The 24,444-nt window shown below is 41.5% G+C and overlaps 1 protein-coding gene across 8 annotated transcripts in view; it reads left to right on the top strand.

The window, feature by feature from the left end:
• Positions 1-2,005: 2,005 nt before the first annotated feature.
• Positions 2,006-24,444, top strand: part of SULF1 (sulfatase 1) — a 113,298-nt gene continuing 90,859 nt past the window's right edge. For 2 of the 8 annotated variants that reach the window (XM_077352191.1, XM_077352194.1), the window contains exon 1: positions 2,408-2,622. The gene's annotated coding sequence lies outside the window, so the exon portion shown is untranslated. Of the gene's footprint in view, positions 2,100-2,407; positions 2,623-2,666; positions 2,822-24,444 lie in introns of those variants that run through there. The other 6 variants (XM_077352196.1, XM_077352195.1, XM_077352193.1 and 3 more) reach the window with 5 other exon arrangements.

The raw sequence follows: 24,444 nt of genomic DNA, 5'->3' as shown, positions 1-24,444 counted from the left end.
AAAGGAGTACAGGACATGATACATGTTCACACTATCACCTAAACTATATTTCTGTACCTAGCCATACTTTAATGGGCAGCAAGTATGTAGGAACGTGTCTAAATCTATACTGCCATTAAAAAGCTATTGAAATTAAATCCTCACTGGGCAATCATGGGGAGAGTGTACAATATTAATGTATTCATAATCATCTTTTGTGTGCACCAAGTATGGGAACATATTGTTTTTGTATAATGTGATCATTTTATGGATATTTCATTATGACTATGGACTCAAAGTGGCTTACAAAAATGTCATTGGTATCTTAGAGTCCCCAATCTGATTGTAAATTAATTCACTGGCAATTTAACAAGCTATTTGATTGAAACAATCACCTTTTTTTAACCTGCTCTGCCACTGTAGCTTAATTCAGAACTTAATAGCTATCCTTACAGCTGTTTGCAATACTTTGGATTTCCCATGTCTCTGACTGGTATGACTTCTGATGTGGTGTTACTGACACAATACTGGTAAAACTGTTAAGTCTGCACTTTCACAGCTTCTTGGGTTTTACTCTGGTACTAAGCATACAGTTAAAGAGCATGTAAAGCAAACTAGTTTTGAGAAAGCCTCCAGGGTTTTTCAAATCGATGAGGTTACCCAGAGCCTTTCCAGACCACAGTCTGGTAGAAAAAGAAAATAAAGAAAAACAAAGCTTGCCCTGTAGCATTAATTGGCACTGTTTAAGATCTTATGATACCCAAGGGATAATAGCTCCATCATGGTCTTGCCACTTACCATTATAGAAAATACTGTCCTGTTGCTTGTTTATCTGGATTTAGAAGATTAGGGAGTTGTGTGCTAGAGAATACTCAGCATCTGTGAAAGCAGTTCAAGTTTAATAAGCTGAAACAGACACCCTATAATCACTTCTGGGAAGACCTTGAAGCAAATGAATTAGGAGCAATTTGTTTCCCCTATATACAGGTTCTTCACTAAATGGGTACAAAATATGCCTCCCTTAATTAATATTTTATGAAATATCCTTTCACCATCAGTGAGTCTAAAATACCTTCCAGTAACCTGCATTGAATTTAAAGGGGGGGAGGGGGAGGTAAGCACACTAAGTCAGTATTTCTAGGCTTGGAGATCATTTTATTTTAGGGAAGAATGTGCCTAGCACTTTAAGCAAATCATCACATTTACAAGCCTTTCTTCACACTGGATCTATGCACTAACTTTTAAAGACAATTCTCCTTTTGGAATTCATTTCCGAGTTCAAAGAAATTCAACATCTGTCATCATGCAAAATGTAGATTTAACAGAAGTGTCAAGTGAGACACTTTGAAATGAATTTTTAGAAATCCACAGTCCTTTTAAAAAACAATTTTCGTTCTTCTTTCCACACTTGCTTATTTCACAGAACAAGCAAAGGGTTTTATGTTTCTTTATTGGCTTTAGCATCTAGCCATATTACCACTGATAATTCATTCTTCCTATTAATAGCTCTGCTTTACAAATAGGACACTGAGATACAAATCCAGGGTAGAAAACAGGTTGTATTTTACATTCCCATCCAGCTTCTGAGCATTAGCATACTTTTGTATGGACTCTCTTTATACTGTGACTTCTTCCAAACTGCCTAGGTAAGCGTAATTCAAAGACCTATTGTGTGTCTTGATCAATAATGAGAAAACTCTGAAACTTTGGACTGCTGTAATGTTTAAAGTAAACTAACTAATTACACAAGTTTACTTTATCCTGTGCTTGTTTACTTGGAAATAAATCCCAGTGCGTTTTGGCTTACTCCCAAACAACTGTATAAGCCCGACACTTTAAACACCTTTGCCAACAAGGGGTGAATACATATATTGAGATGAAATTTGCTTTGGACCCCTGGCCCGGTGTGTAGAAATCTAAATGGCCACTTATTTTACACGCTGCCTTTGATTGGAAGCATGTGCAGGTGAAAAAGATCCCCGAATTCAGCCGATCCCAGAAGAGACTTTCATTAACATGAGAAAGCCCCTGGTGGTGCCAGCCCACATGGCCGCCCTCGCTGCGTCTACCTCTCCCGGAGAGCTCAAGGAGACCGCATGGCCATCCCGGGAAGGTGGGCGGTGAGTCCGGCAAGATGCAAATGCCCCTCTTCGGCGCCAACGAGCCCCATTAACGCTGGCCCCAGTTCTCTCCTTTTGATCTGCGCTGGGAACCGGCTCGCGGAGAAAGCTCTTCCCCTCCCCTCGTTCTCTTTCTTTTTAAGGACACTAAAAAGACAGACTCCGCGCCTCTCCCCTGGCCCATCTCCGCCCGGGTCCTCCGGGAATGCGAGGAGTCGGGCGAGGCCCCGGAGCCCCGACCACCCCCGCGAGAGGCATCCTCCCCCCCCCTCTACCTTCCCCGCTCGCCCCGCCCACTCCCAGCCGCTCGCTCGCTCTTTTTTAATAGCCGCCCTTTCTGCCGGCGACTCTCAGGTTACTTGGCGGAGAAGTGCGGGCTCCGGCCGCCGCCAGCCCGGCTTGGCTCCTCTCGCTCCCTCTCTCGCCTGGCCTCCAGCTCCGCCGGCGCTTGGATTGGGCAGCCCGGCTTGACACAGCTCCGCGCCGGGGGCGTCTTGAGGACGAGTCTCAACAGATGGTTGGGGTTAGTGCGTGTCATCACGTTCGAGTGGGGATTAGGGAAGCCCAGCGCCGCCTCGCCGGAGTGGGCTGGTGGGGTCTTCTGAGCAAAGACACCCCCCCCGCCCGCCCCCCAAAAGTGCCTATCATTGTGGGGACGGGAGAACGGGGTCAATGAGGGTGCCATTGCTTTTCCTCCCGCCAGGAAGCAGCTGTTGGTTCAGGTAAAGGGGTTTCCTCGCGAAGGCTTTCTCCCCCCCCCCCCTTCCCCGCCCTCTCCCTCTCTCTCTCCCCTCGCCCGGCTCTGAATGGAATGCTGCTCCCGCACACTTGTCAAAGCCAGTTGCCGCCGCCGCCGCTGCTGCCTTATCAATGCGGCTATTGTATAGCTGACAGATAGCGGTGGGCATAGCTTGATGCCTGCCTGTCCTCGGAGCGCTAAGGCTCTTGCACGCATTGTGGAGGTCAGGCTTTGCCCAAGGTGCCGATGAGAGAAAGCGCCGGGAGGCGGCGGAGTTTTGCACCGCTCTCCCCCTCCCCAGCTTGCTGGGGCTGCAAACTTTTGGGACTTGACAGGGCTCTGCAGCCGGGTGGCGAGGGGGGGGGGGTTGGGTGGAGTGGAGCTTCCACAAGTTGGCGTGTAGAAGGAGAGATGGGGCTTTTGCTCGCCCAGTTTTACATGGAGTAGACATTGTGGTAAAGTCTGGCTTCTTGGGGGGGGGGGGGGAATGCGGGCTGCTCTGTGCTTCGTTGCAAAACAAGCCAGATGCTTTGGGCAAAAGCGCCTTTGGAGCGGGCTTCGCATTTCGCAGGGCTCCTTCTGCAGCTGCAGCAGCAGCAGCGCGGGGCTTGGCGAAGCTTCCTCGTGTGGCGAGCGAGGCAGGAGCCCAGCGATCTGGGGAGCGGGCTGCCTTTTGCAGCTGCGGCCGAGCAGATGGATGTAATTCATTTGCAGGTCTGTTTGCGAAAGTTTTACGAGTCGCTGAAAACTAAGTAGCATCGCCATAACGGATCATTAAAGTCTGGCTGTATTTATAGCTTCTGAGGAGGCTATCTGAAGTGTTAATTAAGTCGAAACGGATATCTATCTGTATCTAGGTAGCTATTTAATGTCTGGGGAAGGCACAGAAACAGGAGCTTGAGATTGGAAATTGGTCCTTCGGCATTTGGTATGACTAATGATGCTTCTCCTCTGGCAGAAAATCCCTCAGTGGGATGGTGCCCTGAAAAATGGTTTTTGGCTTGTAAAAGGGTCATTGGAGAGCAAGGCCACTCGACTCCATGGGCTAGACTTTGGAGTGCAAGTGAATAGGATGGGGCTAGGTGTTGCTCTCCTCCAAGGATCCAGGAGCACTAATCCCCAATTAAAGAGAGAGGGCTTAATGTTGCCATAGGCATTTTAGAAATGAGTCGTTTCTCTAGTGTTTGGAGATGTACTGAAGTTAACCATCTGCTTTAGCTTTTTGGCTTTGTAATAACTAAATGTACCCAAATAACTGTAATAATAAAAACTGCACCTAAATAATAAAAGAGGAGCTTTAAAAGTGCTCCTCTGTTGTCTCCTGTCAAAGATGAGCACACACAATCATTCTTGCATGCCGTATGGGACACACATGAGAGGTTTTGCCTCTCTTGTGGCTGGGTGGAGGGGGAAACTGGTGGTCCTGTCCTCAGTCTTTGCAGGTGAGGACTTATCTAAGTCAGGGGTAGTCAACCTGTGGTCTCCAGATGTTCATGGACTATAATTCCCATGAGCCCCTGCCAGCAAACACTGGCAGGGCTCATGGGAATTGTAGTCCACGGACATCTGGAAGACCACAGGTTGACCACCCCTGCTCTAAGTGATAGAGTGCATCATCCTCTCTGAAATGAGATGAGAATAGTTAGGGCTCAAAGATTTATGATGGATGTGCTGTGATGCTGACACTGGACCATCCCAAAAATCAGTGCTCATATAACTATGTAGCAGCTTTTGGAATACTTTCTCCACCCTCTCCCTTCACCCAAGCATTCCATTTGGCAGCTTTACAGATTTTGCTCTGCACTAATTCTCAAGCACAACTCTCTGCAAGGAAGGGATCCTTATAAATGATCCTTCCAAGCAATATCAAATAAGAGTATTAGCAGACTCCCTAATTAGTTTGGGAGTTGGGTGAATAAATAGAAGTGTTTTGAGTTTTCAACACTTGCTAAAGAAATGTGGGAAATTTCCCAGATACACTAAGCCCAAAAAGTAGCACTTGCAATTTAGAGCTGATGTTTGGACTAAACGCATTAAGTTGCACTCCTTTGCCTCAGCAGAAACAAAGCAAGGTCCCCACAGCCAGCTTGTCTCTGTGAAGTGATAGGAGTCAGTAACCTTATAACACAGCCAAGGTGCAGCTGTGGTGTCAGGAATGTAAACACCCCGATAGGGCTTCTGCTGCAGCAAGGTGGCAGCTGCATTTCAGCTGACTAACCTAATGATCTGAATGGTCCTGAAAAGTTCAAGCAAAACTAAGCACTCTTTTTTTTTTCTGTTTGTTAAGCTGAGGTAGGACAAGTCAAGCAAAGGTACTTGACCTGATCGGGCTGCCTGGAAAAGCAAAACAGTGCCCTTAAGCTAGTCTAGGGAATTTTTTTGTTACGTTTTTGTCAAAACATAATCTACTGTTCCAGATGGTAAATGTTCAAAGGAAAAATTTATGGCTACTGCTACATACCTCGGGTTGACATTTGGTTTCTTCTTGACAGTGTTTGTCCTGGGTACACACATGCGCCTGCACACACACAAATTTCCCATTAGCTGCACAACAGCTGTAAAACTGTTTAGAGCTCAAAGGATGTTGGGCAGTCAGATTACCTGAAGAACAAAGAAGAAAAGGAAAACACTCTGAGAGCTTGGAGAACCACTGTGGCTTCAGTGGGTTTGCCAGACCGCATAAGTGCCTTACGTTTGTTTTCAAGACGCATTACCTTCTCCTTTGGTTTGCTTTTTTTCTGGCCTTGATGACTTCTTTATGGAAGGCCAGATAAACCAGAGATGGAAACAAGACAGTTCCATGGCTAGCACACTGGAATTCAGCATATACATTCCTGCTGAATAGAGAAGAAGAGTTGGAAGGAGTCCCAAAGTGATTTGCAAGCACCTTTCCCTTCCTCTCCCCACAACAGACACCCTTGAGGCAGGTGAGGCTGAGAGTTCTGAGAGCATTGTGTCTTACCCAAGGTCACCCAGCTGGCTGCATGTGGAAGAGCAGGGAATCAAACCCAGTTCTTCAGATTAGAGGCTATTGCTCTTAACCACACACACAAAGCTGGCTCTTATAGGAATTGCCAGCTTCTAGGTAGTGGCTGGAGATCTCCTGGGATTACAAATTAGGTAGCAGATCGATTCCCTTGGTCACTTTTGGAAGGTGGATTGTGGCATTATACACCACTGATGAAGTCCTTCCTCTCCCCAAATCCTACCTTCTGCAGGCTCCACCTCCAAACTATTCTGGTATTTCTCAACCCAGAGTTGTCAACCCTACTACTGAACTATGACATTTCCTAGGTATTTATTTAAAACATCCTGTCCTTTTATCCAGTTAGGACCCTCAAGGCAGCAAACAGGCAGCTTTGGGGAAATTTTCTCGTAGGGCTGTTGTGATGATGAGCTGATAGTGGTTGCGTCTAGAAAGTGTTGAACTGAAAATTGTGTCTTTGTGTGTTTGCCTCGGTTTGTATGTTGAGGATTACAATTTTATTGAACTGATATTTTTATTGTTATTTTTAGTCCATTTTTTGTCAAACAAATGGCAAGGAGTGCAATAACTTGTTGGGGACGGAATCTGCTTTGATGTAGATTGGCTTTATTGTGTGTTAGTTTATTACTTGGCAGGGCTTCCTCCTTTTGGCCCTTCTAGTCAAGGTGCGTGAGTTCGCTGAAACAGTGACATGTGATGGTTGCTGCTTAGCATTTTGAACTCGCAGTGCTTTGTATAGCTCTTGCAGAACAATGCAATGTATCTTTCGAAACAAAATTGCATTTTTAAAAAGTTGGAATGAATTAATGTCTTAGAAGAAATATAGCAGGTTTTCAAGAGATAACAACTGAAATACTGTGAAACTCATTCTGGAACACCTGAAAGTTACTGGGTTCATCAGTACATTGTCTCATTTGTGGGTATCAGTGTAGTAGACAGATATGCCTCATCACCCTAAGCAGGAACCACTGACAAAAGATTGGAAATGCTGCCTCTACTCAGGCTGTTTCACAAATATGTTAAGTATTATAAACCAAGACTCACAGGAAGTTAGGCATCTGTGGAAAGAATGATTTTTTTAAAAAAATGATTATCAAATACTGTTCTGACTAGGTCATTTATTGCAAAAGCTTATTCTGGAGAGTTTATTATCAAGCTATTGAATCACACACCAGACAGTCGTATGGCTGTCCAGGCATATCAAGCTTTTGTTAAAAACCCTCCGTTTCTGTAAATTGACAGGGCTTATTACAACCATATGATGCTGGATTCCTGGGTTGTGATTATTCATAGCTTTGAGTATGTAAGGATGACTTCTTGACATCCAGGGATTTGCATGTGTAGAGATGGATGGATTTACTGTTAACAGTTTCACAAACCTGAGTGCCATGGGAGCTGTACAATCCAAAAACAAAAAGTCTGGTCTTGTGTTACTGCAGGTTTCCAGCCAAGACCTAAATATTAGTGTGGGGGGAGGGGGGATGGCTCAGAACTATTTCATCACCTCTGAGTTTCCCAGCCATTCTATCATTGGGAGGGGGGGACGGGACAATACACAATATATCTGATTTTTTTTTTAACTAGAATGTTTAAATTCCTTCAAACTTAGCGTAGGTGGATATGGTATTTGATCGTGGTAATTGTAAAATGCCCGCGGTAACCACCATTACTATCCAATTTGCTGTGTCATGCTATTGAGAGCCAGTTTGGTTAAGAGCAGCAACCTCTAATCTAGAGCAGGGGTAGTCAAACCTGTGGTCCTCCAGATGTCCATGGACTATAATTCCCATGAGCCCCTGCCAGCAATTGCTGGCAGGGGCTCATGGGAACTGAAGTCCATGGACATCTGGAGGACCATAGGTTGACTACCCCTGATCTAGAGAACCAAGTTTGATTCCCTACTCTTCCCTATGCAGCCAGCTGGATGAACTTGGGCCAGTCACTTCTCAGGGCTCTCAGCATCACCTGCCTCACAAGTTATTTGTTGTGGGGAGAGGAAAGATTGTAAGCCACTTTGAGACTCCTTAGGGTAGCAAAAAGCAGGATACAAAAACCCAGCTGTTCTTCTATTGGTATAATGGGAGAAACTTCAAGTTTGAATGGGGAGGAAAGAATTATTATGTTTTTGCACTGATAATTCAATAAATGTTCATGTGACACAAGTGACCTTGAGGTCCAGAAGCTTAATGCTGGCAAAGGGTACAACTGTTTCTTCATGTGCATAACATGAGAAACTTTCTGGGGGAGCTACAATGAACCAGTATCATCTTCCTTTACTGATGGTTTCCCAATTAGATCAGTATCTAATATTGCAACTCTGAAAATGATTTTCCTGGGAGTAAGCATCATGGAAAAATTGGATTTCTGAGTAAACATGATTAGGATTGTCCCCTACACTAGCTACCCTCATATCTAGGCACTGACTTTGATTTACAATAACCTTGTCCAGACAGGAAATAACTTCTTTCCCAGCACCATACTTACTGATAAATAGGCAGGTTTCTTCAAATCCCCTCTCCTTATAGGGCTTGGTGATTCTTTTAGTTTATCAGCACATTTCTTTTCTTATCTTATTATGTGAGATGGGGGGATTACTGAGGTTGTTCAAGAGGTGACTGGTTCAGAGTTATAAATCAGATTTGTTACTCAATAGCAAAGTGTATTATGTTTGGTCTTGTTTGGGTCACTGTGTGAAAATACAGTAAGTGCTATGACTTGTCTATTAGCTATCTTGAAATGTGATCTCATTCCCTTTATTTAAAAAAAATTAATGAAAAATGGAATAACCATGTTGTAAATCTGTTCTGTGAATTTCTCAATTAGAACCTCCATTTTACCCATAAGCATTCATTGCTAGTACGAAAGATATATCATATTACTATTCATTTTGCCACTTGGATTGTATGAATAAAAATGGCAAGATGATTTCAGGGTGAATGTCAAGTGATACTGATTGTATCTGAAGTGATTCAGATAAATGGTTACCCATTTAGATTTCCCCAAGATTAAGAACTGTCAGACTGTGGACATGGGGCCATATATCTAGCTAGCATTGATATATTTCCCTCCTCCTTTGTCCTTGCTGTTTCTGAGGGTCTTCTGTACCCTCAGGAACAAGATTTGTGGCAGGAGAGGGAAGTGTAACAGTCCAACCGTTTAAAGATGATTGGACGAACACCAGTATTTCACAAGGAACAAATGGCTGATTATCATGAAACTCTTATGTCAATCTCTGTAAAGGGTTCCAGACAGGAAGTATTGCATTAGTCACAGTATTGTGCCATCCTCTTGTTGGGTTTGTAAAAGGGGATCTCCATGAGTTGACTGTGACATGTTCTTCTTGTGTTGTGTCATGGATTCATCTTGTGGCATTACAAGGAGATCCTTTCTTGGACCTATTATGGGAGCTGCTGATTGGCCTGGTACAGCAGTCAAGCACAATAAGACTGAAGCTGTTTGATTGGCCTAGAAATGAAATGGGACGGGTAAATGCACAGGTTCAGTTCTACTAGTTGCATGGCAAACTTTTATACCTTGCAGAAAGAGTATGTTAACTTTATGTTATCTTAAGTGAAATGTCTCAAAAGTTTAGATCTGATCTGTACTGGCATGCTTTCTTGCTGTACAGTTATCACTTGTTTTGCTTCTATAAAAGGTACAGCCTGAAAAATAGATTTTGTTTACGGTAACTACAGAAATGTTGGAAAGGCCAGATCCGGTCTTTGATGGGACTTTAGGATTCCCTTTCATAAGATGTTGAATGTATTTATTGGAGGTTTCTTAGCCACAACTCCATAAAATATGTCTAGTGTGGCTTATATAGTAATAAAAACAAATTTCAGTAAAACATTAGAATTGCAAAATTTTAGTATGGTATAAACATAAGTGTTTTATGCCTTTTAACTAAACTAACTTCATAGCACTGCAGGATATCATTACTGTTATGTTTCAAGACACTGAATGAAGTCTAAACATATTGAGCTTTTAATTCAGTGAGTTTCTTTTTTAAATAACATCTGCAGACTATAAGGAAACTTCGGCGGTTAGATTTCAATCATTATCACATACCATCATATTAATCTCACAACAATCTACTACTTATGAGCAAGGAACTGCCAAAACCTCATTTCAATGAATGAACTGTCCATGGTATGATTGACTTCAGTGCTTTTGTTATAGTGAATAATTGAACCTATGGCTATAATACCCTGGCGTTTTTATCATTGAATTCTGATGGCCAAGTCTGCCAGCTATCCTAAGAAAGTAGACGTTCCATTTTTTGACAAAGAAGATTTTCACTTTTTTAAAGTACTGCCCTTCCTTCTTTTTTTGAAATGCCATCTTTGCTTGTCCTCACTTAAGGATGTTTCGTACAAATAGTGAAATGTTGTCCTTTATTTTTGGTGCAAATAGGAAGAAAATACAGGGGATCTGTGGGTTGGGTTAGGTAATGCTTGACAGGGCTACAGCAGAAAGACAAACATTGTTGTTGTTAGGTGCGAAGTCGTGTCTGACCCATCACGACCCCATGGACAATGATCCTCCAGGCCTTCCTGTCCTCTACCATTCCCCGGAGTCCATTTAAGTTTGCACCTACTGCTTCAGTGACTCCATCCAGCCACCTCATTCTCTGTCATCCCCTTCTTCTTTTGCCCTCAATCGCTCCCGGCATTAGGCTCTTCTCCAGGGAGTCCTCCCCACCGCCCCGGTCCGTAGCCTTTAAAAGGTTGAGGACCACTGCCATAGGGAACAGGATTCAGAAGAGTCATAGGTGAGTCACTGAGTAAGTAGCAGTATGCTAGGAAGTAGACAAGGAGGCTGTTGACTTCATTTCCTGGTAAGAGTCTCAGAATCTGGTCCACTACTGATAGAAACAGAATGCTAAACTTAAATGAGTTCTTGATCTGATCCACCAGGGCTCCAGTATTGTTTTGAATAACTAGCCCTGCCAGGATTATACAAGTTGTCATAGGCTTGTCTTTCTTCAGAGGCTAACAGTCCTTTTTGTGAGGTTCATCTCTAGACATTTACATGGTAATGAACTTACCATTAGTAGAATTATTAAAAGGGTGTTTGTTTAGCGTAGCATTTCTATGCAGCTTTTCTACTGAAAGGCCTCAAAGCAGCTTATGGAAAATTTCAGATAACAAAACTATATAAACGAATAAAACACAAACATAACTGGATCATCTTGACCTGCTGATCTGCCAAACCTAGGCTGCAAGGAATGGACTAAGAGCAATGGTCCCTTTGGCTTACGTTCAAGGGCTAGTGTCTCTCCCCCTGCCAGAACTAAGTATCTGAAAGGAAAAGGAGATCAAAGTCAACACAGATGGAATTCTGCTGCTGCTAACTTGGCTGCCAGCAGGATCATCCTTGCTTCCTCTTTTGCTTCAGTATAAAATTGATGCTGTCCTTTTAGACAAGAATCAACATGTGACAGGTGTTAATTACTCAAGGATTAGCTAAATGAAAGCTACTTCTTTTGGCATACCTGCTCCTGAGTCCCTGGAAGGATGACATGGACCCATCAAGTTTGGGATTAGACCAATTTACGACAAACTACAACACTGCTGAAAATTTCTGAAAATTTTGAAATTTTTTATTTCAAATGCTGAAAATACTGAAACTTGGAGAAAAGAGGTTGCCTCATTCATGGTAGTGTGACAGCATTCATCTGTAGTTTTCCATGCATTAGGTTCTTCCCCCCTGAGGTTTGCCACATTGTGATTCCCATTGGCCTTGCCACTTTGCATAGAGAAAAGATGGCACTTCAGATGTTTATCACCTACTCCCTGATAAGAGCCTGCATTCAGTGTTCCTTGCATCCCAGGTTTTGAGCAGTTTTATGCCATACTGTCTAGAGCAAATGTGATATTTCAGAGATTTATTTAGCCTACCTTTCTCAATTAGATTCTAGGCCAGAGATTCCCAACCAGGGTTCTTGGGAACCCTGGGGCCAAGAAAAAGATTAACCTTTCCTAGAAGTTTGGATGACAGCGGTCATCACTGGACGTCACAGGTACTCATTTCCCGTGTTGCGCTCCACAATAGGATCGATTGGTTGACTCCCAGATCTTATTCCTTCTCCCAGTTCTCTGAAGAGACATGTCACCATTTCCAGGATTGAAGCCTGAAAAAAAATATTTCAGGAGTTACTCCATGGTCAAAAGGTTGAAAGAGGATGCTCTAGGCAGATTACACAAGGTAATACAGTGCAGTCAAATAGTGCAAGACATCCAATACACCAGCAAGTTGCATCACAAAAATTAGGAAGTGCAATGCAAACAAAAGTAGCATTGCAAAAGCAAAAATGTAGTAAGAGGAAGATAACTCAATAAACACTGGAATAGACTACAATCATGTTCCCATTACAAAACTACCATTTTGGGAGAGTAATTTAACCCGAGGTGGTAGTTTTGGTCTGGTTCATAGAGGCTGGCCTTGAGGAAAACCTTGTGCCATACAATTTTTAAAAGGTCCCTGGGTCAGTGCAGGTGTCATACTTAAAATTCTGTGAGTTATATACTGTAGCAGCTGGCATATGAACTGTTATCCAGGTGTCAGTTCAATTCCTATTATGGCTGCCATCTCTGCTTTGAGAAGTACCTAAGGATTAAAGAGGTGGACCCTGAAGGGGGTGGGACAGGACTTCAGTGGAGCTTAATGCCACAGGCCCATTATGCACGGCCGCCGAAACGGCGATTTCGGGTCACATGGAAAACGCGGAGGGGGAGGACGCGACGCATACCAGTTATGTACGGGGCGGGGCGCGACGGCGGCAAAACCCAGAGTAACCGATTATGCACGCGGCGATCCGGGCGCCGCTTCTGGTTGCGCCCCGGTCACCCGGAAGCTGCGCTTTCTTCCGCGTTTCACGGACGCGGCTTTTTCGGCGGCATGCACCGAAGCTGCGGCCGGTTGCAGCCGGCTCCGTGCGTTATCAGTGATTTTAGTCACCGCCATTCCACCCCGAATGTGCACTAAAACCCCCGTGCATAATGGGTCACATAGAGGCTACCTACCAAGTGGGAATTTTCTTCAAGTGTACTGATTCCTGTTGCCTTGATCATTTGTAGTCCCAGAAGATCTCCATCCACTAAGATGAAGAAAGGGATTGGCAGTAGGCTGTAGTATAATGAAATCTATTTACTGAAAATTCTTTCATAATAAACTTGCCAATATCTTTCATATTCAATAAAGCAAAAAAAAAAAAAAAACCCGTTATCTGCTAGAATGAGGTCCTGGGCTTTACTTTTCTTTTCAACAGCGGCACCTTTCTCCGCTCATGGGGGGTTAACCACTGAGGTACGTGCCACTGTTAAAAAAGAGAGTAAGACTTCAGACTTCATTCTGGTAGTTTATTATGAAGGAAGAAACAGATTTTTGTTTTTTAAATAGACTTTATTATATATCCTACAGGATATCCTTTTCTTCATCTTCTACTTTGTGGGCTCAACAATTTTCTTCTTTGGGTTTTTCTAGTATCTGGAGGCTAGCAACCCAAGTTCTGTGCCAAAGGGTGCAGTAGTATAAAATTTGTGGTAGATGTGACTAATGGGTGTAAGTGGCTGATAAACAGAATTTAGAAGTCCATGAGCCTTAGTGAAAGGATATATAATGTACCTGGAAGTAAAAGCTGGGAAGGAACAGATAAGATTGTAGTATCAACAATGTAAATAATTTCTTTCTACTCGTTGAAGGGAAGGGAAGCTTCAGGAATGTCCAAATAATTCTGGGCCAATCTGCCCCATCAATTTCAATAAAATGAAGTTCAGAGGCTAACCATTTGGGGAGCTTTTTAGTTCTTTCCTGGAAAGTATTAAAGATCAAGAAAAATAGGGCAAAGAATTTTTAGAGTATGGTCATCTTATTGAAAAAATAACTTTCAGTAAGCTTTTAGTCAAATCATTTAATAGACTGCAGTTATTTTACAGTTTATTTCTTAAAGGTGTTATGAAGTTCTTGTCTCGATACAGTCTCAATATGCTCTCTTTTTAAAAGTTATTATCCAAGTTAAGTTATACTTGGCTCATTTCCTGGAAATGTTCTCTGAATGATTTTTGAACATACCATAAGCCAATATATAATGAAGCTTTTGCAGAATATTGAGACATTTATCGTTTAGTTAACTTGCCTATGTAGGTCATTATTCTAAAGAGGAATCTCTTGATTCTTACAAATTTCTGCAATCTGAACTAATATTTTGCTGACTCAAACCTCTTGTCAATCTGTAAATCTTTAGTGATCCTTCAGACTCAAAACTGCAGGACAGTAACATATTTTATTACCTTTTGTGTTGTTAGCTTTGACACATAACATCTCATAAAGAATAAAACATGGTAGTCTAGCTTTGTAGCAAATGGAAAGCTGCTAATAATACTGTAGAAAAAATGTAGATTTAATCCCAGATGAGTAGCCATTTTAATCTGTAATTGAACGGTTATGTTGTTGTCTCTGCTATGTCCTTTCTTACTTGGAGGGCCTAATGAGTGGAAAGTGGCAGTTCACCCACCGTAAGTGCTGCTTTTGATTCTATGGGTATTCTGGGCATTGTGAGTGAAATAATAGTGGGATTGGGGGCCTTACTATACCCCAGCTATGTTTGGGTTGGGGAGACATGCCAAGTTTCAAGCTGAGGAGGAAAAATAAATTATATTGTTGAAGGTTGGATACATTTTGAACATTCCCAGTTGGCCAGCCTGGGTCTAGGTGTGTCATCTTTATTTCATCACTCATAATTCTGAATAGCCACTCAACCTAGGTCAGGAGTAGTCAAACTGCAGACCTCCAGATGTCCATGGACTACAATTCCCATAAGTCCCATGGACATCTGGAGGGCCGCAGTTTGACTACCCCTGACCTAGATCATAGGATAGCTATAGATGGGCAACAAGGTTCTGGTGTAAAGCAGTTAGTTGCTGGTAGCCATCTCATGAGTTTTTGTATGAGATAATAATTAATCCTGATTTGCCTTGTTCACATCCACTATCCTGTTGAACTGCAAAAGTCGGAGCATTCTCTTATTTTTCCAAACTACCTCCCTGCTCTTTCACATTAAAAATAGTTCTAATTGGTGCCAAATGTCATTTAAAAAACAGAATAAAAAAAAAACACAACCATAGTCATTTATTTATAAGCATCTTGCTTTTCCCAACAGCTGTTGATATATTTCAAAGTGTATGTTTAACCTTTTCTTCCTTTCAAATTGCTGGCAAGGAAGGCAAAATAGGTTTTTAAGACACAGCCTTTTCTATGACAGTTTCTTTATTCTCATGTAAGATAAACTATGGACATGTTGTTGGACACCATAAAATTGGTTTTACTTATTTGGAGATAAGGTTTCCATTGATTGAAATTGGAAAATATGTACTGGTATGCATATACATCTTCTCACTTAGTAGAATTTTTTCATCTAGGAAAAACTGGTTGTGAAAAGTAACCAACTTCCCATAATGCTAAGAGGTTGTAATATCTACAGGTCTGTAATAGGCTACAGCCTACATTGAGGGAAACAAACACTTTTCTAAAAAGACTTTGCTACAAACAGATTTCACTAATACTTAATTCTATGCATACAGGAAGGCATATTTGTCTGATCTGTTGCTGTTTGACTTCCTGGTGCACCTGCATTGCCTTGCAGGGGTACACTGGTTGCTCCTCAGTAAGGACACCCAACACCAGTGTAATCTTTTGGCATGCAAATTGGCCACAGCCTTTTATTAACTGAATGAGCGTGTCTTAGCATGGGAATGGATCTTGCCCTCCTGAGGTCAACTGAAGCCCTTGTCAGCAGGCATCCATCAATGAGTTCCACTGGCTAGCCAGTCTGTATTCTCCAGAACAAATGGCCTGCTGACCCCTGGGAGGTGCCAACTGGATGAGAACCCACTGAGCATCTGCCACTGTTAAGTCTTGACTGCCACCCTGAAATGTGAACCAACCTCTGGCTCTGCATTCACACAGCCCCTTATGGGGCCCCCAAATATGCAAGGCCAGCGTGCAAACTTGACCACCCTAAACAGATCCAACCAATGCTTACCACCCACCACATAGCACAGAGGAATATCTTCCTCATGGTCCTGCCACTGCTCTTAAATGTAGCCATTCAAGAATAGCATGCCACACTCCGTGTAGCCATGTGTTTATTCCCCATTCAGATAAATGCACTCCATCCTCCCTAAACAGGGCTCACTGTCGATGACCAATGTCAGGGTGCCTGATGATTCTCCCTCTGCCACCTGCCAAGAACCTGGACACTGCCTTGTCCACTCACCATCTGGCCAGGTCTACTCATTCAGGAGAAATCGCCCCACGCCAAGCTCTCTGTTCCAAGAGGGCCAACTACATAACCGAAACCATTGGTAGCCACCACGGAATGGTTTGCAAATCTCATTATTGTCTTAGATAAGCTCCAACAAGTCATCACGGGCAAATCATCTCCCCCCAGCTGTAGTTCTTGCCAACATGTTCATCAAAGATGCCCAGTGCATCCCTCTTTGTCCTTGTCAGATCAGCTTCACTTGTCTATCCAGGCCCAGGCACTCTCCCCAACTGGAATCAGAAGCATATTGTCTGTCCCAAAACCCATATTGCCAGTACTGCTGGTGCCAAGTCTGCAAAATCAAAAAATTGGAGAAGGAGATCTGGCCACACATATCATCGGAACACAGTTGATCGCCAGCAACCCAAGGACCTGATCCCTTCCACAGACAACCCACTAGCTGCTGCCTATGCTAAATGAGTGTGAACCGTATGGCTCCTTTGGAAGACCCAGACTTGACGATCCAGATCTCAATACGGCCATAGACTGATAGCGGGAAAGGCATTTACCATCTGCATGAATTAAAAGTAGCCCCGCACCAAGGTATGCCCCCATGCATTGAACTGGGCAGGGCAATCCTTCCCCAGTCTCAGCAAGTATTATGTTAGCCCCTTGCCTCATCTGATCCATTTTAAATTGTCTTAAATGGATGTGTAACTCTTGCCCATCACCCTAATTAAATGGTGGACTCTATGGCATTATATCCTCCTCCCTCCACAAACTCTGCCCTTCCCAGGCTCCACTTCCAAAATCTCCAGGTATTTCCCAATCCAAAGCTGACACCCTAATTTTAACCATTGTGTTATCAGATCAGTGTGGCTGTGGATGTTTAGTAGTGAAGAAAACAATGCAGCACATGCAAAGTTATCAGTTGGTAACTATACACATTCTACAATTAATGGCTCTGAGAATGGGTTTGGGGGCTAAATGGCTTTGGTCACTCTGCATTTCCCATGTTGTCATACAGGACCTGAGATTCATCAACATAGCACCCCGCTGTTGTTAGGTCTAAAGTTGTTAGGCTTGCAAAATATTCACCGTATGCTGAAACTGCTATTATAGAATGCCATTGTTGGCTTGCATAATGAATACAGTGGTTGAGTGTCTTCAATCTGAATACTGTTTCTCTTGGTGGCAGTGTGTTATGATAGTTAGATTATTGGAATTAGATATGGGACAACCAGGTTTGAATCCCCACTCTATTTTGGAAGATTACATTGATGTGAGCATGAAAGGTAGGAGAGTGTTGTAATCCACGTTAGGTTCCCACTGAGGAGAATATTATTATTATTATTATTATTATTATTATTATTATTATTATTATTATTATTATTATTATTATTATTAAATTTATTGCCCACCATTCCCAGTGGCTCATGGTGGGTTACATTAGTCTGAATAAAACTCCATTGAAACCGCAGGCATAAAAATATCACCATCCAAATGAACAATGTAAAAGAGTAGAATGACAGAAAAAATATTTTAAAAACTATCCCTTCTCCCAGTAACTCAAATGGGAGGTGGGAAGAGAGGGCAGATAAAAAGCTGCCTTACACACACTGTCCTGGAAGGGGGCCAACAGATCTTTCTTGTCGCACCGGCCTCAACCATAGGCCTGGTGGAAGAGCTCCATTGTGCAGGCCCTGCAGAATGCCAAAGCTCCCGCAGGGACAAGTAAATAAACAAAATCCTAAGCAGTTACGCCCTTCTAAGTCCTTTGAATTAAGCAGGCATAGAGTGATGTGATTATGTTTAGGATGGTATTAGTTATTCAGTAGAATATTACTCTCTTTTTTTCCCTTCCTGCCACAAATGCTTCTGCCAAGATGACCAGTTGTTTAGGCAAAAGTATTGATGACCATATAAAATTTGGTTGCAGGAGGGTTGTGTTTGGTGCCATGGAGGACTAAAGCTTTGTGTGCAGTGTTACCTCAGTTCTGGTGAATATACCAGAAGTAACAAAAGATAACTCTAGGAATTGCAGGAAACCATAGCAAACCATAGAAATTATCTTTGTCACTTTCAGTAATAACTTCCATTATGAATGTAATACGGCTTTAAAAAAATTCTCTTCTGCTCGGAGAGATGACTGGCAACATAACCTGGAGGCAGGGGATCCCCTGTCCCAATGAGGGACGTAGCAGCTTATTTGGTTCTGTCATTAGCTGAACATCAAAAAGTCAAAAGTAATCACTACTGAGGAATTACATAACTTTAAGGTTGAAGGTTCAGTAAAGACACTGAAATTGTTTTTAAAAATTCTATTCCTTGGCTCCATAAACCTAAAAGGGAGAATGCAACTGGGAAATGAGAAGACAAAGTGAAAGATGTAGAAAAGATTATTAAGGTAAGAATGTATCATTGGCAACCCAGATCAAGATAATTCATACCCTTTTTATTATGCATGGTTGTGAAAATAGGACAATGATGGCTGATTAATTTGAAATGTGGTATTGGAGAAAGGTTTCATGGTTACCATGGACTGTCAAAAAGACAAAAAAGTGGGTTCTAGATCAAATCATACTTCAGTCACATTGTAAGAAGACAACACAGGAAAAAACAACCACTCTATGAAAAGTTGTAGGCAGCAGGAAAAAAGGAAGGCACAGCATGAGGGGGATTAACTCAATAAAGGAAGCCGTGGTCATTTGCAAGTCCTGGTCAAGACTATGACAGGAATGTTTGGAGGTCATTAATTCATAAGAATACCAGAAAGTGGAAGCAACAGTAAACACATACATTGTTTCAGACATTGACTGTTAGAACCTAAATGGGGTGATGGCATGTTCTCATCTGAAACTTGGCTTCATGAGAACCAACAATGGTTTGAAGGCTTTTGAGCTGTTAAAACGTTTGAGTCTGACAAAGTATTTCTTGGTCATGATACTCAAGCAAAACACATAGGTTTTTCAAAGCTTGGAATAACACTTCCTAGAGGCTGGTGTAATGCTTGTAATTGAGAGTGAATACAGATGAACAGGGTGTAGAGGAAGAGGACTCTGTTGGTGTGAGGGCTGGTTTGACCATCATTAATGAGGAAAAGAACAAAATGTCTCTAAATAACCTCACTCTTGGGTGGCCTAAGAAACATCTAATTTTTTAAAAAATGAGGATTTATTTCTCCAAGTTAGACAAAATTGTCCCTTGCAAAATAGTGGCTCAGAGGTTTTGTGACATGATGATGAAATGTTATCATGCTGGAACAAATTGTATACCATAGCTATATGTCTGAGTACTTGTGTATTCAATTTGTCATCATTTAGCTTTCAATATCTGTAATAATTAAACTGCTGGGAAAATATTTGTGGGGCAGTTAATTAAATTAAGATTCCTGAGTTCTAAACATGTATCTAATTATCCTCCTAAGCTGCTGCTTCTGTGTCAAATAAGAACTGAGTATTAAGACATTTGCTTATGGCTCCCACCATCGTTGCATGGATTTGTTTCTAACTGTTTAGACCTCAAGAAATATGTTACAAATGTTCCACTATTATTGTGTTAACATAAAAGCAGCACTCTTAATTAATCTAAATGAATGCATGTTAAAGGCAGTTACTTGGAAGTATGTTTTCTATTTCAGATTTTTAAAAACTCATTAAAAATTTTTAAAAAATCAGTTGTTTTGTTCAAATCTGCAGCTTCAAACGAATCATCAGTTTCCAAAGCACCATGGGTTGAATCTGAAAGGTCATTTTTCCACTGGAATAGCCACTTCTGCCAGTGGAAGGAAAGAGATTATTTTTGCAAATTTCTTGCTGCTACCCACAAATGTCCCTGAAACACTGCTTCTGTTGGGCTGCATAAGGTCCAGATGGGGTAATCTACAGGGGCAGAAGAACACTGCTGAAAATCTCTCCCTCCTCATTCTTTTGTTGGTGGAGGACTTTTGGATTCAGGCTTCTGTATCATGAAAGAAATTCATAATCTGTAAAAAACAATCTGGCACATACTTTGTACAACATTTTGCTTGGAATCTTACTAAAATCAAAAGATGCAACAATTTCTTGTCACATGCAATAGATGGTTGTCAGGTCTCCTTGCCTTACAGTCATTGTTCTGCCATGATGCTCACTGAGTGACCACAAGACAGTCTTTTCAAACCCTGTCCTTAGGGGTCTCTACCCTCAAATCTCAAAGAATATCTCAAAGGGTTGGCAAACCTAGAATAGATAAAGTAGTGACTATGCAGCTCTTGCTGTCTTTGTTTTGAGGGTTATATTAAAATCCTAAATTCTTCCTCGGTCATCTCTGTCTTCATTTAGTGCCATTTTATAACATGGATCCTGTTCTTGGGAAGGGGAATTATTTGCCAAAATAAAGGCAATGTCTGGGAGGAAATGCTGATGTGTTAGAACTGAGAAAGTGCATAGGCAAACATCATTTGCTTAACATATAACTAAAGGTGACAACACACCTTTAGTTAGTGTATCATTCTCCATTTTCATACTTCTTGCTTCAATCCTAGTGATGCAAGTCTGCATTATTAAGAGAGGTTCTCTTAAATGCTAATTGTGGCATTTTCTTCCTTGCCTAAAATGACAAAGCACAAACATATGATTTCAGTTTAGCAAAGGGTGCTAACATCTCTCTTTAAGAGAAGGACCCAAATAATATTACTACTTAAAACTGGTAGTAGGATGCAAGCAGTGTGGCATGCTCAGGCTGGGTGGTTGTGTCATGGGTAGATTGTTCTAGAATTTTAAGACACCCTTGGTTCATATTGAAGCTGTTCATCTGGTAAGAGACTATTTCGCAGAAGCCAGCCATATATAAAGCTGTCTTCTGCTGAATCTGGCTATCAGTACATCAGAGTCATTCATGTTTGACCGGCAGCAGTTCTCCAGAGTCTCAGACAGAGGTCTTTCAAGGCATCTCTACTTGGTTATTTTTAACTGAGGATGATTGTGATGGGTTTTGCTGTCATGAGTTGACCCTGACGCTATGCCACCTCCTCTGAAGCTGCTTCTGGCATTTTTGCCACCAACCCACCCAGTGTATAGTGCATGAAAAAACAAGCTAGTTTTTTAATGGGAGAGGGGGAACAAACTCACAATTTTTAAACAGCTATTTTAAAGCAACACCCATGTAACAGGTGGTAAAGATGCCTCAAAATCAGCTGGCTTAGTTGTGGTTGTAAAACTTAAGTCATGGGATGTGATATGCTCTGTAGGGAAGCTTATGTTCAAAATCTGAAGTACAGTCTGGACTTCAGTTCAAAGGAGCCTTTTTTTGAACTCACTGAAACAACTGGAATGACTTCTGTCTGCTCAACCCCTTTAACTTTTCCAGCTGTGGAGTGCTTAATTGTACCTTACAGCTAAATGTTTTTTGGTCACTTCCTCTACAACTTTCTAATTATATGGTGTCATTTTGTATTTGCAGAAATAACAATCTTCATCCTAGAAAAATACTCCAAAACTTCACCTAAGTACATTAAGTACATAAAGTAATATCACTTACCAGAGAAGCTGAAGTATTTTCTGGTAAAGTATTGTGAAGCAGTTGATGCAGCAGAATTCTAAACAGTAGCAAAGTAGTGCAGGTAAAACCTGAAAACATTCATGTTGGTTTTGGGGAACCTCTAATCCTGTTCATGCAACCTTTAAGGAGACAGTCACTGATTCCAGCTATCACAGTATTCTGTAGTTTAGCATATGTAAGCATAAAGTTATTTTTAAAAATTGGCTGTTATGTTGATGTCTTGATGGTTGTCATTTTTGCATATTTACTTTGTAAGGACAGTTTCCAACTGGGGAAAATAATGTTGCTCATCACTATTGTGTCTTTTCATAGTTGTCTGATACACAAAAATTAGTCAGTGAATCTGTTCATAGCATGGGAAAAATACATGTATATACCCCCCCCTCCAGTATTTCTCAGAGAAAAACAGGCATACTTTTTAAAATTTACTTGACATGTTAGCTAGTTTTCAAGAATTTCAAAGCAGTGTACAACAGATGGATTCCATAATCATGACATTTAATTGTTGTTAAAATTACAATCATTAAAAGTTTCCATGGGTCACCTAAAAATTACAGTATAAATCCAAAATATATAGGAACTCTATCAGCAGGTTTTTACTTTTTAGCAGAAGATATGTAAGGAGGGGTAACCACAGAGAAAGTACTGCTACATGTAGAGCTAGCCAACCTCCTTGAAAAATCGAACTTTAAATGGACTTTCCTCAGGTGATCTCTGTGCATGGGGCAAGGGGGGTGTCTGTATGAGAGGATCTGCTGTCTGAGATGTTGGCTAAATGCTGTCTAGGACTTGGAACAAAAACCTAGCCTGGAAACAGGTAGGAATTGGTACAGTTGTTTCAATATTGACTTACTGTGTTCGTGCCTGCTCATTCTAGTAATCTAACCATGGTGTTCTGCACTAGCTGAAGTCTCCAAGTCTTGATTAATGGCAGTCCCACTACAGTACTCTGATCTAAAGGTTAAAAGGTATAGTGTGAGGGTGGCAAGGCCTTGGTCTGCCAGAAGAGAGTATAGTAGGTGAATCAATAGGTGAATCAGTGAAGGTGAAAGAAAACTGACTAGTCTGCCGCTGTTTCCTGAAAGTCCTATTGCTGTTTTCTGGAAGATCCTAGCAGAGGATCCAGAATTGTCCCAGCTGTGAACATGATACTTCAAGAAGGCAGAAATCACTTCCAACTGGTTCCAATGCTATTCATTAGCATTGCTTCAGGTTTTACTTGGATTGATATGGATTAATGTTCATGCACATGGTGATGGTGGAAAGTGCCATCAAGTTGCGGACAATTTATTGTGACTCCATCGGGTTTTCAAAGTGAGAGATGAACAGGGGTAGTTTGTCTTTGACTTGTGCTGTACAGCAACGCTGGATATCCTGGGTGGTCTCTCATCTAAGTACTAACCAGGGTCAACCTTGTTTAGCTTCCAAGATCTGGCTAGACCAGGCCAGCCAGGTTAGGACATTTATATACATGCCAGTTGGATTCAAGTCTAGTAGCACCTTAGAGACCAAAAAGATTTTCTGGGCATAAGCTTTGGAGCTTGTATCTTATACTCTGAAGATCTTTTTGGATTTTAAGTTGCTACTAAACTCAATTCTAACTATCCTACTGCAGTACAATATATACATACCACTATATACATCCCATGTGCTTATATACTCTGTTTAGAAGAATAAATTTATTTTTAAAAATGCCGTGCCTGCATATAGCTGCTTAGAATCAGAGTTGGGAAAGACCTCTAGGGTCATCTAATCCAACTCCCTGCAGAATTCAGGAATGTTTGACTTATTATTCAAATATGTAACTTCCCCTCTGACTCCAGATAAACCTATTGTGAAGGAGGTCCAATATGTCTAAAAATATCAGAACTTAGCACAAAATTCTATATTTACTGAAATGTTAGGGATTGTTTCATGAACCTATTACCACACTACTCAAGGAACTATCCTAATACTTCAATGAATGGAAGGTGTGTATTGGATCTTATTATGGGGGTTGGATAGTTGATTTATACCAACCGGGATCAGGAGCCCAACATTCTTCTGCGGCCCCATCCATGCCCCGGCCTGCCTCTCACAGCCGCTCCAAGCTGTCCCCACCCACTCTGAAGACTTTCCCTCTCGGCAGGGGGGGGGGGGACACGTCTAGCACCCATTTTATTGCTGGATAAAATGGGCTTTTAATCTAGTAATAATAACAATAATATGCATAGGAAAACAGTTTACAGAGCTTTGGCTCGAAAGTATTTGTTATAGATTATTTTCTTTTAAATAAGTGTATTTTCAATAAAATTAATTAAAAAGGCAGTTTACAAAATAAAGTATGAAATAAAAAGAAAATAGGATAAAAGCATAATTAAAATGTCTAATGTCTTATTTAAAATGGAAAGTTCTCACTTGTTTTTTTCTTTTTAAAGCATAGAGTTTGATCCAAAACTCTTAGGCATTGTTCCAATGCACACGTGGCTTTTCCTATTAACTGCAGTATTGGGGACAGTTTCTTGAGTGTCAGGGTGATGTGCACATGGAGCTGTCACCAACATCATCCATGCTCTCTGTCTGGTTGTTTCATATGGTTTTGTGGTCTGGTGAAAATTCTACAGTTGAATTGCAATTTCAAGTTCTAACGCATTTTCCAATATTAAAAGATGAGGAGTCATGGGGCTTTTTTGTCGCATGCTTGCTTTTGTAACAACGTACACTAGACAGCTTGACAATGTCTAGAATTTAAAAAAATATTTTAAAGTTCTTTTAAAATATAAGACTTCTCTCTCATTAACATTGTTTATGAAAACATATTATGTCTTTATGTAGA

The sequence above is a fragment of the Paroedura picta genome, chromosome 9 (assembly GCF_049243985.1).
Source record: "Paroedura picta isolate Pp20150507F chromosome 9, Ppicta_v3.0, whole genome shotgun sequence".
Taxonomy (NCBI): Eukaryota; Metazoa; Chordata; class Lepidosauria; order Squamata; family Gekkonidae; genus Paroedura; species Paroedura picta.
The sequence above is the reverse complement of the archived record's forward strand: the minus strand, read 5'-3'. Positions and strand labels throughout refer to the sequence as shown.